The 17,974-nt window shown below is 44.9% G+C and overlaps 1 protein-coding gene across 1 annotated transcript in view; it reads right to left on the bottom strand.

The window, feature by feature from the left end:
- The window catches only part of SLC45A1 (solute carrier family 45 member 1), a 319,990-nt gene that overhangs the window by 289,113 nt on the left and 12,903 nt on the right, over window positions 1-17,974 (bottom strand). The window lies entirely within an intron of this gene.

Genomic DNA, 17,974 nt, shown 5'->3' on the forward strand with positions numbered 1-17,974 from the left:
AGAAGCACTGCTTCAAGTTGGGAATCGATTGGATAAGCAGCAATTCTGCAGAAAAGGACCTGGGGATTACAGTGGATGAGAAGCTGGATATGAGTCAACAGAGTGCCCTTGTAGCCCAGAAGGCCAGTGGAATATTGGGGTGCATTAGTAGAAGCATTGCGAGCACATCTAGGGACGTGACTATTCCCTTTATTCAGCACTAATGAGGCCACATCTGGAGTATTGCATCCAATTCTGGTCCTCCTATTACAAAAAGGATGTGGATGAATTGAAGAAAGTTCAGCAGAAGGCAACAGAAATGATTAAGAGACTGAAGCACATGAGGGTGGGTTCCAAAGAGGATGGAGCTAGGCTGTTCTCAGTGATGACACAATGAGGAGCAAAAGGTCTCAAGTTGCAGCGGGAGAGGTCTCAGTTGGTTATTAGGAAAAATTATTTCGCTAGGAGCGTGAAGCTCTGGAATCAGTTACCTAGGGAGGTGGTGGAATTTCCACCCCTAGAGTTTTTTAAGTCCCAGTTTGACAAAGCTCTGGCTGGGATGATTTAGTTGGGGTTGGTCCTGCTTTTAGCAACAGGTTGGACTCAATGACCTCCTGAGGTGTCTTCCATCCCTATGATTCTGATTCTATTAATTATTTATACAGTTCCAGAGGTAGGGATGACACCTTACAAATATGCAAGAAGAGGTAGTCCCTGCCCTGAGGAATGTACAATTTAACTTGGCTGGGAAGAAAGAAAGAACTAAAAGGCATGTAATTTAGCAGGTTAGGTTAGGCTCACTCATTATTGTGAGGGTTTTCTAAGGCATTATTAGGGATCACAGGAAATGTATGATTTCAATGTAGGAATAGAAGCATGAGAAGCACTGGGAGGCATGCTGAGTTGATTTTCTCATGTAGTTTCAACTACATTTTTCCACTTTCCCCCTCAATCTGGTGTTGTTTTTCGATATGCTGTTAAACCGTGGCTAACTTTGTCTCCAGGAGAGGCCACATATCAGTGGTGGGTGAAACAGTTTATTTATGTCTTGCCTGCAAAGCATTTTGGGATCCTTCTGGATGAAAGGCATGGTAGAAATACAAGCTATTATTGTTATTTTAGGTGATGACTGATCATGGGTGTGATGAAGAAGTAAGAGCAAATATGTAATTTAGAAACGATGCAGAATCCATCTTAGCTGAAAAGCTGTTCCTGAGATATGAGAAAAGAGCATATGGAGGTTTCGCAGAAGTGGACATTTCTTCCTTGAGCTCTTAAGTCCTTGCTTTTTTGATATAATGTCTATTTTTAAGTCTGATATCTGCTGGGGCACAGATGTTTCTGTCCGAGGCAAAGGTAGTTGTGGGGATTTCAGAGAGATTCAGAATTTCAGAAATTACCAGGCAGTTTAAAATGGGAAAAAAAAGAAAATGTAATTGGACTAAAGTTCAGCAGTTGCTCAATTTTCCTCTGGAAATTTCTGCGGTGACCAAACTGACAGACCAGTGAATAGTGAAACTTATCACAGTGGGGTTTTTTTGGGATTGGATTGGTGACTGCAATGATGGAAACAACCCAAAATGTGCTGAAGAAACTGCCTGCAAACACTGCGCATGGCCCTGAGCTCCAGTAGTTTGATGTGTAGTTGGGACTTCGGTGCGGAACACTGGCCTTGGGTGAAATGGTGGCATAAGTGCACGTCCCAGCCGAGGAGAGGAGCTTCAGTAGTGATCTGGCTCACTGGCTGGTTTTGGTGGAAAGGGACACCCGCAAGAAGGATGACAGGACTGATCCACCACTTCAGTGAACCGAGAGCCCTTGGCAGTATGGAAACGTGCTTGTGAATGTGGTGTTTGGAAGGTATGTACATTGAAGCAAGTCAGTGTTGGAGCAATAAAAGTGAAGTCAAGCATGTGGGATCACATACATTGTGGCAGCCATATGGCCCATAGGACGAATGCAAGTAATCATAGAATACTAGGATGGGAAGGGCCCTCGAGAGGTCATCGAGTCCAGTCCCCTGCCTTCATGGCAGGACCCAGTATTGTCTAGACAATCCCTGATAGACTTTTATCTAACCTACTCTTAAATATCTCCAGCGATAGAGATTCCACAACCTCCCTAGGCAATGTATTCCAGTGCTTAACCACCCTGACAGTTAGGAACTTTTTCCTATTGTCCAACCTAAACCTCCTTTGAGGCAGTTTAAGCCCATTGTTTCTTGTTCTATCCTCAGAGGCCAGGAAGAACACTTTTTCTCCCTCCTCCTTATGACATCCTTTTAGATACCTGAAAACTGCTATCATGACCCCTCTCAATCTTCTCTTTTCCAGTAATAGAGAGGTAGCCATGTTAGTCTGATCTTGCCAAAACAAAAGGAAAAACTATGTGGCACTTTAAATACTAACAAGATGGTTTATTAAAGCATTTTGGGATCCTTCTGGATGAAAGGCATGGTAGAAATACAAGCTATTATTGTTATTTTAGGTGATGACTGAACTACAGATCACGGGTGTGATGAAGAAGTAAGAGCAAATACATAATTTAGAAATAATGAAGAATCCATCTTAGCTGATGGTTTCTTGTTAGTCTTTAAAGTGCTACATAGTTTTTCCTTCTCTTTTCCAAGCTAAACAAGCCCAATTCTTTCAATCTTCTTTCATAGGTCATGTTCTCTAGACCTTAAATCATTCTTGTTGCTCTTCTCTGGACCTTCTCCAATTTCTCCACATCTTTCTTGAAATGTGGTGCCCAGAAATGGACACAATACTCCAGCTGAGGTAAGTACTGGTACTGGAGGGCTTGACACCATAGTGGACAAAAAGCTTCTTATTGTCTCGAACTGGTGGTGCTGAAGGTAAGCACGTGCTGTCAGGGAGTCCAGACGAGCTCCTATAAACTCCAGAGATTGGGTAGGGTATAGGGTGAACTTCTGGTGGCTTATGATGAGACCGAGAGAATCAAATAGCCTCTGAGCAAATAGCCTAAGCCCCCTGCTCTCTGTGGCTTGTCTGGAAGGACCATGAACGAGACAATCGTCCAAGTAAGGAAAAATCATGGTGCCTGTGTGACGTAGGAATGCAGCAACTACCACCATCATCTTGCAGAAGACTCTGGGAGTGGAAGAGAGCCTGAAAGGTGGAACCCAATACTGGAAATGGTCTGAGGTGACCGTAAACTGAATGAAGCATCTGTACGCCAGGTGAATTGTTATGTGGAAGTAGGCATCCTGAAGGTCAAGGGCAGCAAACCAGTCTCCTTCATCCAGTGCCAGGATAATTCACAGTGTAATAGCTTTGAACCATTGTTTGCAGAGGGGTATTTGTTTAACTGCAAAAGAATGAGGATTGGTCTCCACTTGCCCGTTCTCTTCTCTGTCAGGAAGTAGTTTGAATAAACCCCCCTGCCCTGATATATTTCGGGAACCTTCTCTACTGCTCCTATGTGGAGGAGATGTTCTACCTCTTGACAGAGGAGTATTTTGTGAGAGGGGTCCCGGAAGAGGGATTGGGAGAGTGGGGAGGTTGACGGAATGGTGGTAAGAGGGAGGGATGATCTCTAATACCCAATGGTCCATGGTAATAATCGCCCACTGATTGAGAAAAGGGTATAAGCAGTGGTGGAACATGTTGCATTTGCAAGGCACCAGTGGAGTGGAGAGGTAACACTGACCCTCGACCAAAGCCTCAAACCTGCTGTTTAGAGGTTTGGTGCACAGACTAGCCGTTGTTGGGGCCCCGTCGGAGTGGATTTCTGGGCCTAGCATGACACTGGTCAAATGTGCTTTGCTGCTGTCTCCTGTAAGAGAACCCGTGTTGTCTCTGATAGGGTATATAGTGCTTCCTTCAATATGGTGGCATATTCATTGCTAGAGTATGCAATGTAGTGCAGAAGTCCTTGCTGGAGTGAAGCAACTCATAGGGTTTGGCCACAAAAAGTTTATCATTGTCAAAGGGGGGGGGGAGTCCTCCACTTTGTTTTGAAGGTCCTTGGGACCACCATGGCTTGGAGCTATGATGATCGCCTCCTAACAATGGAAGTAGTCATCACTCTTGAAGCTGTATCGGCAGAGTCGAGAGCCATTTGGAGGGCTGTGTGTGCTGTAGGGTAGCCCTCTTGAACTACTGATTTTAGGATTGGTCTCCTGTCACCCAGGAAGTGTGGGATAAGCTCAGTGAGCCTTGTGTAGTTATCAGAATTGTGGTTGGCGAGTAAGGCAGTGCAGCTGGCAAGGATGTGGCTAGCTATGTCCAGACTTGTGAGGTGTGCCAGTGGGTGGGGAAGCTAAGTTGTAACATGGACGAGGAGTATACTTTCCTACCAAATAAGTCCAAGTGTTTGTGCTCTTTTTCTTGTTGAGCAGATTTGTATTGGGAGGTTTTGGCTCTGTGCTGTGCTGCATCCACAACCAGCAAATTTGGCTATGAGTGTAGAAATAAAAACTCCACGCCTTTAGATGGCACAAGATATTTTCTATCAGCCCTCTTGTTCGTCTGGGGGGCTGAGGCTGGTGTGTGCCAAATCTCTTCTCACGCTTCCATGATTGCTTCGTAGATTGGAAGGGCAATTCTTGACTTTGAGGCTGGATGGAAGCTCTTCAGGAGTTTTTCCTAAACCTCTGATAATACCACTTCCTGGCTTGTGGCGACTATTTTGAATAGATCCTGAAATTGTTTCAGGTCATCAGTGGGCAATGGATCGTCTGGATAACAGCCTGTTCCGGTGAGGAAGAGGATTTGTCAGCTGGGGAAATGTCAGGTTGTTCTGCATCCTCAGAATTTGTCCATTGTCTATCTCAATGTCCTCAGTTGGCTGGGGAGAGCTACAAGTGTGAGAGGCAGGGATGGACCTAGGAACTGACAGTGGTTATTGTGGAGATGCCCAATAGTGACCTGGAGACCAGTGAGGGGAATAACATGAGTGGTAAGACCAGTCCCAGTAACAGGGAGGGAGGTGGTCATTGTACGGTCGGTGTCTGTAGTAAAATACATATGCTCTGGCAGGAGAGGAGTGTTGGGAAGAAAACATACTCCTCCAATCGTCATCAGAGACGCTGTAGTGGGATAACACCAGTGAGCGAGGTGGGGAACTTCTTATTGACAAAGGGGAATGAGAGCAGTGTCTTGGAGAAGGATGCGGACTCCTCAGACATGGATCCACAATCAGAGACAGCTCGCGGTAATTGCTGGAACATATGAGAGAGCAGTGATGATCAGGAGGAAGACTTTGCAGTGCCGCAGAACTTGGTGCCGATGATGGGGGCATCGGTGCCAGTGGAAACAGTTGTGGTTCTGGGCTCAGCGTGCAAGGCCAGGGCTTAGCAGATTTAGATTTTGCTTTTGCTGGTGCCATGGTCTTATCCGGCACCGCCAGTCCTGCGGTTGTCTGCGGTGCTACCGGTGCCAAGAATCCGGTGCCTTTGATGTCTCTGGTCTCTCATTCTCAGGTACTGGACTTTTTCGATGCCAAAGAGGACAGTACTGACTTTAGGGCAGGTTGTGATTTTGGGTGCACTACCAACATGGACCAGGGGTGTCCAGTGCCTGAGGTGCGCGGCTTGTCTCCCGTATTCACTCTTGGAGATAAAGAGCAGGCCGGGGAGACCTTCTTTGTCGACTCAGGAGGCGACTGCTCCATGTCTTTAGTCTGCCTGTTAGCCTTATCAGGGTGGCTGCATTGGTCCCCAGTGGTTTGAGGCTTCATAGCCTTGTCAAAAAGCAGCATACGCAACCTGAGTTCTCTGCCTTTGCGGTCTCTGGCGGGAAGGCTTTGGCAGCATACGAGTTTCTAGGGAACATGGACCTCAGCCAGATAGTATATGTGTGACCAGTGGCCGTCAGAAGCAGGCATAGGGTTGAGGCATTTTTCACATTTCTTAAAACACGGAGAGCCGGGCATATTGTCAACGGATCTCTCATTCCTCCTGCTCTAGTGTTGTTGGGTTGTTTTTTTTTTTAACTCTGTGAAGCAAGGTTTCTTCTTCCTTTTTCTTCTTCCTTTTTTTTTTTTTTTTTTTTAAGGCTAAAGGGGCCACTGCCAGAGACTAATGACACGGCTCCCTCGCAAAACACCAAGGCAACTATTTACAGGAAAACTTTTTTTTTTAAACAACTAACAAGTAACTGGTAAATAAAAACTATAAACTTAATATCAACTAATTCTAATCAAAATGTTAATTCTGGGAATCAGAATGAGATAAGTTTGAACTCCATCTGCGACAGAGGGCAGTAAGGAAGGAACTATAGGCAGGCTGTGCACGCGAGCTCCAACGCATGAACAGCACGCGTTCCTCCCACCATGCATGTGTGGCTCAGCCAAACACTGCTAGAAAAATCTCATATCTGTGGCACTGGGACAAGCCTGACATTAACAGTGGTGAACCCTTGGGGACATCACTCAAAGAACCACCACTGATGAAAACTCAAGTCTGGCATTTGTGGAGCACACATCAACTGAGTAATCTCTGAAAACAACATATAGATATAAACGCTTAGTGCAGATGATTAATATTTAATTTCAATTATGATCACTTATGCTTTGATTGTAAAGTCAACATGGGGGAACGTCAACATGGTTTCTGTAAAGGGAAATCATGCCTTACTAATCTGCTAGAGTTCTTTGGGGGGGGGGGGTCAACAAATATGTGGACAAGAGGGATCCAGTGGATGTAGTATACTTAGATTTCCAGAAAGCCTCTGACAAGGTCCCTCACCAAAGGCTCTTAAGTAAAGTAAGTTGTAATGGGATAAGAGGGAAGGTCTTTTCGTGGATTGATAACTGGTTAAAAGACGGGAAACAAAGGGTAGGAATACATGGTAAATTTTCTGAGTGGAAAGAGGTAACTAGTGGGGTCCCCCCAACAGTCTGTCCTGGGACCCATCCTATTCAACTTATTTATAAATGATCTAGAGAAAGGGGTAAACAAAGAGGTGGCAAAATTTGCAGATGATACCAAACTGTTTGAGATAATTAAAACCAAAGCAGACTGTGAAGAGCTTCAAAAAGATCCCACCAAACTAAGTGACAGGGCAACAAAATGGCAAATGAAATTAAGTGTTGATAAATGCAGAGTAATGCACACTGGAAAACATAATCCCAACTATATATATATATAATATGATGGTGACTAATCTGGCTACAACTACTCAAGAGAGATATCTTAGAATCATTGTGGATAGTTCTCTGAAAACATCCACTCAGTGTGCAGCGGCAGTCAAAAAAGCAAATAGAATGTTAGGAGTTATTAAAAAGGGGATAGAGAATAAGACAGAAAATATCTTATTGCCTCTATATACAACTATGGTACACCCACAGCTTGAATACTGCATACAGATGTAGTCGCTTCATCTCAAAAAAGATATATTGGCATTGGAAAAGGTTCAGAAAAGGGCAACAAAAATTATTAGGGGTTTGGAACGGATCCCATATGAAGAGAGATTAAAAAGACCTGGACTTTTCAGATTAGAAAAGAGGAGACTAAGGGAAAATATGATAGAGGTCTACAAAATTGTGACTGGTGTGGAAAAAGTGAATAAGGAAACATTATTTACTTATTCCCACAATATAAGAAATAGGGGTCACCAAATGAAATTAATAGGCAGCAGGTTTAAAACATACAGAAGCTGTCACTTAGCGCACAGTCAACCTGTGGAAGTCCTTGCCAGAGGATGTGGTGAATGCTAGAACTTTAACAGGGTTCAAAAAACAGCTAGATAGATTCATGGAGGTTAGGTCCATCAATAGCTATTAGCCAGGATGTGTAGGAATGGTTTCCCTAGCCTCTGTTTTTCTGGAAGTGAGAGACAGTGGAGGGATCACGTGAGGATTACCTGTTGTGATCCCTCCCTCTGGGGCATGTGGTACTGGCCTCTGTCGGCAGACAGGATACTGGGCTAGATAGACCTTTGGTCTGACCCAGCATGGCCGTTCTTATGTTCTAATATCTCTGCATCACTGTTTTTAATTACACTCTGCATTTCCTTCATGATTCATCATTGCATAACAAACCAAGATAGGAGCTTTCTGGGAGTGCTGCAAGTTTTCACAATCGGCTGAGTTTGTTGGACTGTAAATGATGATTTGTACTAACTTAAACGGTCATTTGGCTGCATAAAGTGTGGGTGTTGGTTTACTAGAATAGAACATGCCAATCAAAGAGGAGAAAACAAATATAAACTAATTATGTTTTAAAGAGAAATACCCCAGACTGCTTGGAAATCAGTCTCTCAGGAACAGAATTCCTTGTTAACGTGTAAGAAATAAGTACAAATTGCTCCTCCAGTGTCTTTAAGTGCTCAGGAGTGGAGGAGAGATATGAAAAGGAAGCCCAGAAGACAAAGGAGAAGGCACAAAGGAGATAATGAGGAAGGGATAGGAAATGAATGCTCAACAGGTTGGTATCCTCTGCAAGGTTAAAAGTGGCCCCTTTGCATTTAAGGACAGCATTATTCTTCATGCCTACGGACAGAAAAGCCACTATGCAAGCCCTGGTTGTTTGCTTCACTTCATTAATAATAATCTGTTCTATTCCTCACTGCAGACTATGAAGTGTGACATAGAAAAGCAACCTAGTAGTATAATACAATGAAAAATGAAAGTGAGTCCTTTTTCCTGATTCAGCATCTTACAATTCGATCTATACTGGTTTAGCTCCTGGTTAGGCTGGACACCCAAAACATTAGCCTGAAATTTATGGACATTTAGTGTGCTCTCACATCCTGAAGCAAATTATTGTTTCTATGTAAGTGACACCAATGTTGCTAATAAATCCCAATTTATCCAGGAAACATTTTGGACCAGCCAGACATCTATACATACATCTCATGCTATAGATCTAAATGTAAAATATTAATAAACACATATATGATCTAGAAATACCCTAGTATAAGACTATCCGAATCAGATCATTTGTTTTGGTGCCATCATTTGACACTGCATCTTGTTGCCATGGTTTATACTAACTGCTCCAGCTCAGTCATTCAGTCCAGCCCTTTTCACCAATCTGCAATTGAGACATCTGAAGATTTCATTAACTGACCTGAGATTAAAAATACTAACTGAGCAAGTTTCCCCTCAAAATGTTTCTCAATAGCATCAAAGATGAAGAACAGTGAGGGTGGCATCTGTGAAACTAGCAGAAAACTCACTCTCTCCATTCAAATTATCCTTTGCTTTACTAACTTTACTTGCAAGCACTGAAAACAATAAAGGGCAGGGAATGGAGACTAAAACTGTGAGATGCTTCTCAAAAAATTTGTACAAAAATACTTTGATGACAATGTCTGTTTGCATGTGCTTTTCTGTTTGTAGCCAGTACTACAATGCTTTGCCTAATTATTCTAGGAAACCAATAACTGTGTGTGTACATTTGTCCACCCACCCCGGGTCAAGATTTTAAAAAATGACTAGTGATTTGAGTGCCTTAATTTGAAGAGCAAGACCAAAATTTTCAAACCGATAGCTGAAGTTTGACATCTAACAAGGTATGTAGGTGCCTCAGTAAACAGGTGGGTATTCAGAGCAGTACTGGCTCCCAAACAAATAAACAGGTGCTGTAAATGCTCACCATCTCTGAAAATCAGGCTACTCATTTATGTGCTTAAAATATGAAATTAGGTGTCTGACTTCAGGTCCCAAAGTTATAAACTCTTGTTATAAATAATAAACACAGTTGTTATTAAGACAGAGTTTTGATTAGAGTTTGACAAACCAGTTAAGAGCTAAGTCCAGAATCACAGAGGCGGTTTTGTGATAGGTGCATGCTTGCAGCAAAGTTGAACAGTGTAAGTACATGCAAGCCCACCCCAAACAAAAGTGGTGAGCAGGCTGTTGTGTTGCTAGTTATTTAAACTCGTCATAAAATTAACTTTACACTGTTGGGGAGGGTCAAGTAACTGAGCTATTAATTACCACAATGAAACACTTGGCACAGCTTTCCAATGACTCTGTTAATCTTTATTTGTATTTGGAAATACCGGCCATGCCATATAAAACAATGAGAATTATCTTGGCCACCTCTCTTCAGACACCTTCTGCTACACTTTACACTGCTACTACACTCTAGGGATGTTAAAATAGCAGCTAATTTAATAGTCGATAAACCTCATGAATTCTTATCAGTTAGTCAACTATTCTATAGTGGGTAGGGTTGCCAGGTGTCCGGTATTGACCTGGACAGGCCGGTATTTTTGCCTCCTTTCTTGTAAAAAAAAAATCAGAAAATACTGGGCCCAGCCGCCAGCCTCCCCCACCTCGGGCCTCAGCTCCCCTGCTTACCTGGTTTTACAGAGAAGCTCCCTTCTTGCTGCTCAACCAAAAACCCAAGATGTCTGCCGGCAAAAAACGTCAAGACCAGAGCAAGAGGAAGCAATGCCTCCCCTGGGTCTTAGTGCTCAACTTCCCCTCTTTCTATCCCTGGCCTATTCTGACTCTGCACACAATTAAAGGGGCCATACTGTTTTATTCTATTTATTTATTTTTTTGCTTAATCACTCTTGGGGTCCTTTTTTTTCTCAACAACTTTTTGGTCCCACCCCCTCAACAGAATTTTCCCCTTTTTTGGGGAAGGTTCAGTATTTCTGTTGAAACCATCTGGCAACCCTAACAGTGGGGCTGGCAGCCAGTGCACTCTGGCCCCACTCCCAGGGAGCCCCCTGCTACCCTGTACTGCTGCCTCTCTATCAGAGGCAGCAGTGCAAGGTGCCAGCCCAAAGCTGGTCCAAAAGGGGAGCTGGTTTAAAAACCAGCTCCCCTCATAGATCAGCTGCCTGGATTCCACCCGTCTCCCCACGCTTGCCAGTAAATTTTAACAGGCTGGCCAGCAGCCTGGCTCAGTCCTGTTTTTGCTGGGTCCAGGACCTACCCCTGCTGTGGCTCTGCATTTAAAGCAATGTTTCTTAAAGTGTGTTCTGTGGTACACTGGGTGTGCCGTGAGGAAGTCAGAGGTGTGCCGCAGAGAGAACAGCATTCAAAATGGCCGCCCTTAAAGGAACAAGCCTTTTTTTTTCCCTCAACAACTTTTCCCTGGGGGCTTTTTTCTTTTCTTCTCAACAAAAAAAATCCTTGGTGTTCCCCATAAAAAAAATATTGTTTAGTGATCCTCGGTCTTAAAAAGTTTAAGAAACACTGATTTAAAGTGTATTCAGATCTGGAGGGCAGGCAGCCTAGCTCAGTTTTGATTTGCACCAGGTCCGGGAGCTCAGACCTACCCTGGACAGGGGCTGCTGACACCCCATGCTGCTGCCTTTTAAACTGGTCCCCTCGTCGACCTGCTCCCACCTGGCACCAAACGCTGTTGCCTCGGATATAGAGGCAGCCACACAGAGTGGCAGGAGGCTCCTCAGAAGTGGTGATGGAGTGCACTGGCTGCTGTCCCCTCCCGCCCCCCCCCCCCCCCCGGGGACTATAGAAGAGTGGAGTAACCAATACAAATTCATAAGATTAGTTGACTATTCAATTAATCGATATTTAACATCCCTAGTGCAGGCCAGAGCCAGCCAGGGAGACCCCATGGGAAAGCTGGAGAATTTTTAGTGTATGCGCAGGTGCGCATCTTATAGGGAACGGAGCTCCCCCAATGGGCGGGGCTCATTAGCAGCTGAGGGCATGGCCTGGCAGAGTGCCGCAGCCCCGCAGGCAGGGGTTTGCAGCTCACCACCAATCTGCGGACAGGTGGTTGGAAACTGCTGGCTTAAGAGAGTACACTTATTAAGTTTGAAAATGATACCAAGCTGGGAGGGGTTATAACTGCTTTGGAGGATAGGGTCAAAATTAAAAATGATCGGGACAAACTAGAGAAATGGTCTGAGGTAAATAGGATGAAGTTTAATAAGGACAAATGCAAAGTGCTCCACTTAGGAAGGAACAATCAGTTTCACACATACAGAATGGGAAGTGACTGTCTAGGAAAGAGTCCTACAGAAAGGTATTTAAGGGTCATAGTGGACCACAAACTAAATATGAGTCAACAGTGTGACAGTGATGCAAAAAAAGCAAACATGATTCTGGGATGCATTAACAGGAGTGTTGAGAGTGAGCAGGGGTGGCCCGTCCATATAGGCGAACTAGGTGGTCACCTAGGGCGCCAAGTTAAATGGGAAGCCAAATGGTGGCACAATATCATTAAGGTGTTTGGAGGTGGGGGTGCCAATTGCATGGTTCGCCTAGGGCACCAGTTGCTGGCAGCTTCCCACTCCTCTGCTTGGCTGCAAAGAGCAAAACAGAGCCAATGGGAACCGCAAGTCTCCATGGCCGCAGCGCCAGTAAATAAACAAACTGGGGCGGCCAATTATTTTGTTTCTCAAAGTGCTTTCACGAAGCACTTTCAGAAACACTGATCTAGATGATGCTTTGTCCTGCCATGAGGGCAGGGGACTGGACTTGATGATCTTTCGAGGTCCCTTCAGTATTCTATGATTCTATGATATTTAAGCCCTCCTACAGGTTTCCTGTCTCTTTCTTAAAAATGGGCAAATTGTCCCGAATATTCTGTCTTCTCCCATTCAATATTGGTGAGTCCTGCTGCTGACCAGGTCTCTGGTCACCAGCCACCTGCCCACCCACAGTGAGTGGAGGATCCAGTAACTGACAGGGAGGGTAAGTGGGTAAGACTGGTATCAGGGCAAAGCTGCAGTGTTTGGGGCTGGCCACTCCCCATGCTGGTCCATCAATGCAACCCCCGCTACATGCTGGCTCTCTGTCAACGGGGCCTCACCCCCTCCTTCCTCTCCCATTTCTGGCCAGCACTCACTGTGAACTGTAGTGGCTGGTGAATGGGGGCAGGTTGTGTCGCTTCTGCTTCCCCATCAATTGGCCCTTTACATGCTCACCTTCTTGCTGTCCTGTCCATGCTTTGCCCCTTCACCTCTCCCAGTTACAGCCTCTGGTCGGAGTGGTCAGATCACCAATAGCCTGGCTACTAGGTTCCTTCCTTCCAGGGATGTTAAATATTGGTTAATTTAATAGTCGATTAACCTCATGAATTCCTATTCTATAGTCCCCAGGGGATGAGTCCAGAAACCACTGAACTCTGGCTGGTTTAAAAACCAGCTTCCCTCACGGACCGGCTACCTGTCACCCAATGCTGATGCCTCTGATAAAAAGGAAGCAGTGCTAAGTGGCAGCAGCACCTGTCTAGGGGAGTCTGACTGAGCTCCCAGACCTGGTATGAGCTGGAACTGAGCCGGGCTACCTGCCCGCCTGGCTCCTAACACACTTTAAATGCAGAGCTGCAGCAAGGGTAGGTTCCTGACCCACCACAAGCCAGGACTGCCTGCTAAAAAATTTACTGGTGGCATGGGAGGAGGGAAATGCATGTAGTCTAAAGCATTAACCTATGTGCTTTTGCTTTTAGGTTAATCAACTACACTATTACAGCCCTACTTCCTTCCCCTCTGCCGCTGGCTGAGCTGGTGCCCTGGGAAAGACCAAGATGCTCTAGTATGAAGCACTGATCAGGAACCAAGCCCTGAACAGCCATGGCATGGGAAGCCTTGCCGTCCCTCAGCCAAGCTCTGGAGGGGTGAATTTGAGGGGAAGCCATTTCCAGCCTGTTCAATTCCTGACTCTGCAGGGTCCACTGCAGCTCTTTGAGCAGGGACCCCTTTCACCCACCCACTCCCCACCTTGGGTCCTGCCCCCAGGGAGTGTGGGGCTTCTCCATCCCCTAAGCACCCTGCCCTTCTGAGCCACCTCTCTGGCTGGGTTCACAGAAGCCCTGGCAGTCAGGCTACCTGAGCCCAGGTGCACAAGGCCTCCTGCCCATGCTGTAGCTGGGGGACAGTAAGTGGCTAGCAGCAGTCTGGAGGTGTTAGATGCCTTTTGACACTGTACTGTCAGGAAGGGACAAGCTGCTCCCAGCCACAGAGGAGTGGTGTGGGGGAAATGAGCTCTCCAAAGACATGGGCCAAGTCATCTCTTCAGTCCCATGCCTGGAAGCAGTTCCCACACAATGCAAAGAGGCTGCTGCTGGCCACATGCTGGCATGAACCCTGGGAAAAATCTGGGGAGGAAGACATGTGACCTGCATGCCCTCCACCTGTTGCCTTAGAAAAATGCAGCACCAGGTGAGGTTGATCCATCCTGGAGACCCAACAATGCATGAATGGCAGAGGGTACCTGGCAAGAGGGTCAGGTCAGTCAGTCCCCTCTCCTCTTGTAAGAGAGGTTTACGGGAATGTGTGTGTGTCACCCATCCCAAAGTGAGCCCTAAAGCCTTAAAGATGAGAAGGTAAATAAAATAACTCCGATTACTCAGTATTTCTTTTTTTAATAGGGGCTCAGTCAGCCTGAGGTTAATTTGAACATGTTTACTGCATAGTTCCTATTTGCCGCTAAACTCACTTGCATGTAAATAATTTTACCAGATGTCCCATATTCAGCAGAAGGAAATAGTCTCACCCTATGACTACTACAACAGCTTCACTTTTTGATACACAAAAGTATTGAGACTTGTGACGTCATGGAACAGAATCAGAGTCTGGGACCATAACTGCAAAATTCCCGCTTAGGAGAAATTAAAACTATTCTGAAGCTCTCTCCTTTTGTACCACATGCAAGAGACATCTTTTTGCAACAGTCTTCCCTCAATTACAGCGTCTCTCTAGAAACACCAACTGTGCTGTCAGAAGAACAAGGACAAAAAGAGAGGTGAGAAGAGAAACAGAAAAGGACAAAGGTGGAAGATGAATATGGCCAGAAAACTGAACCTGCTCCTGAGGAGGAAGAAGAGGACCTTCAGTGTCCCCTAAACCTTGCAATATATTTGCAGAATTTTCTGACACTTGAATATTATGGAATGGGCATGGTATATACAGATAGACTGAAATTTGCAGCATTCTGATTCTGCCCCAAGCATGTTAGACTCACGTAGATGCAATTACACTGGCCACTGAAGTGTCCACGTTCCATAAATATAGAAAAAACAACAAGAAGTGACATCTAATCCTAAAAGGAAACAAATGTCATCAGTGCCACTCTGTTGATCCTGCCCATTTGTTAAAATTTGGCTCTTCAATTTGTGAAACAAGTGGGGTCTCCTTCAGGCAAGCACATGCCTGGTTTAGACAGAGGCCTAACCTGAACCATGGCTATGGGGTCAGTCAGATCAGTACCTGATGATTAAACCAGAAGATGATGGGAGGATCTGTGTGGAGAAAGATTATTGACAGCTGTAGCAGAATCCTGATAACTATCAAACATCTGAGAAGTAATCAACAAAATAGAATAAGGGAGCTCATACAAACCATGCAGCACTTGGGCTTTGGGCAGTAAGTGTGGATCAGAAATCAGTTTCGTGGACCAACTGCTACGTACGATGTGTCAGCTGATTCAGGTTATCACACAATGTCTTAAAGACTATTATGGGGAAATACTAGTCATATATGTAAAGTCTGATTTATGGGCTCAGTGCGAAGGGCCAGCCCATTACCATTGCTGTTCTATTTTGGTTCTTGTAGTGCTCCCATCACCATGATAGTGAAGTGCCACAATCAAATCTCCATCTTCAATATCCATGAGCTGATCCCCTGTGCTAGACTCCTTTCTGCATGCCTCAGAGCTCTGCCCTAGAAAGATTCTGATTTTATAAAATGTGGAGAACTTTGGCATTCGGATACGACACTGAAGAGTGCAGTATAAGAACCTGGAGAAAAAAACGAGAATCCCTACATTGTTAAAGTTTTGTTTTGTTTTGTTTATGATAGAGGAAGGTGAGCTGGCTCATTCTATTTTCTTTGGAGGCTGAAGCTATGGCAAGTGGGTGTGGTTTCAGGCTGATGAACAATAAAAAGCGTGGAAAAACTTAAAAATCAACTAATAGTCTAGTTGCATCTTAAAGACTAACAAAACATGTAGATGGTATTATGAGCTTTCGTGGGCAAAACCCACTTCTGTATGGTTTTCAGAATTGGGCCAGTATTACCTATTAGATGGTGGGAATGGTTTGTGCTGCATCACATTGCTATATTGTCCCTTACTGTGTTTGACCCTACTCTTGTTTTAAAAAATATATAAAGATCAAATAACTCAAAAGCCAACATGTTTACTCTGCAAAAGGATGTTTAAATGAAACGTGAATGTGTCTGTGCACATGGTTTATAATGCAGATAATGTAGGGTTTTAGCATAACTGTGATCAATGAACAAATTGCATCAATTTCTTATCGTTAGTTTTCTTCATTGATGATTTGCCATGGTCACCCTTTCTTATTATTATTAAGGAGTAAAGAATGACTAAACTGCTCATCTTTGCTTAAGGAAATAACCAGCCGTAATTCATGTTCATCCAGATTTAGAAATAAAACCAAGCCCCTGTTCAAGGACATCTCCACAAACAACCCATGCCAGGCTTAGTAACGTTATAGCAGCCAGTACTGCAAAACAAGGAGATTACTATTTAGAGACGCTTGGTCACAGAGGAAATTGTTATCCACAGAATTAACATGCAATAAGGTCTATGGCACATCCTATAGTTAAAAAGGGAAATTAATGCAAAAATATAAAGCTTTCTACTTCCCATGTTAATGAACTGCAATCTGGTAGAAAGGTTAGTTTTGACTAATCAGGCTGCGATCTTAAAAGAGATGTTAGCATTTTTTTTCAAACTCCTAACGCTGTTCAGATTCATGACCCATCGGAAATGACTAGAAGTGGCATGTGAAAATTCTTTTTACAGCCAGCACTTAGAAAATGGAAAACATCTGCTCCTATTAGTGAGTCAGGAAAGTAAAAATTCAGGACTAAATAGCAAGGTTTTGACTGTGAAGAAATGGATCTGGAGCATGGCTAATCAAAGCAGAGGAGGGTGGTTCCTAAAAATCCTCTAACATAGCTCCGAAAGGAAACGGGACCCACTGATAAATGGTGTGGAGATCTTGTAGGGATGTATCCAGAATCAAGGACAATTCTTTGCTGGGCCAAAGATGCCCAGACACTGTCAAGGATTTTTTAAAAATGGGATATTGAGTGTTCTCAGGGTATTGCAGAAATTAGTTTGGAGGCCGTGTCCTGTCAGGGTAAAATCAGCATTCCAAAGTTCAAAGGTGCTCTGTTTGCACTGCCCTGTGATGATAGCCCTCTGAGCTATTAGGACCATATGCAAGGCAAGTGCCCCCTTAACAGCTCTTGGCCTCATGAATATAGGCAGATGAAGGGGATGGGCGGGGAGAGGGGGGTATTTTGAATGACTCAGATTCCCCAACATAGTGCACCACACCTTAGTACAATGCTCCATTCAAACCCCAATTCTTTGCAGTCCAGTCCAGTGCAGCACTCAATCAAATACAATCCCTACAGTGCACCACACCTTGCTGCAATGTACTAACCACATGCCTTATAGTACAACTGGCCCCCCCAAGTCATACACAGGGTAAGAATGTGAACGACTAGTCAAGTAGTCAACTACTGTATCTGATAAGGAAATGCTTATCGGACAGACAACACACTAGTCAACTAGTCATTCCCCCTACCCCCTTCTGTCTCTATCAGAAAGAGGCAGCAGGGCGGGGGAGAGGCAAGGAGGAAATGGGGTGCTTCAAAACAGCAGCACTGCATGGAGCCTGGGCTCCACGAGGTGCTGCTGCTTTGAAACGCTGCAAGAAGCCTGATGCCGGGCTCCCCACGGTGTTTCAAAGTGACAGTGTTGCATGGAGCTCAGGTCAGCAGGAGACCCGGGCTCCATGAGGCGCTGCCGCTTTGAAATGCTATGGGGAGCGCAGGGCCATGTCCTGCTGTCCCCGTGCTCCCCACAGCACCTCCACCTTTGAACTATAGTAACACTTCAAGGCAGAGGCAACCTTATCAGCTAATCGAAATTTATCATCCCTAACGCAAGGAGGTGCCATGGGTGCAAACACCCCCCTCACAGCCCGCCATTGTCCCCCAGTGCTCTGGCCAGAATGGGGAAGGTACAAGCGGCACGCTGCACCAGCCTCCCTCCCCTGTGCTCTGGCCAGCTGGGAAAGGCAGATGCAGCACTACACCAGCCTCCCTCCCCAATG

The sequence above is a fragment of the Pelodiscus sinensis genome, chromosome 24 (assembly GCF_052426305.1).
Source record: "Pelodiscus sinensis isolate ZL-2025 chromosome 24, ASM5242630v1, whole genome shotgun sequence".
NCBI lineage: Eukaryota > Metazoa > Chordata > Testudines > Trionychidae > Pelodiscus > Pelodiscus sinensis.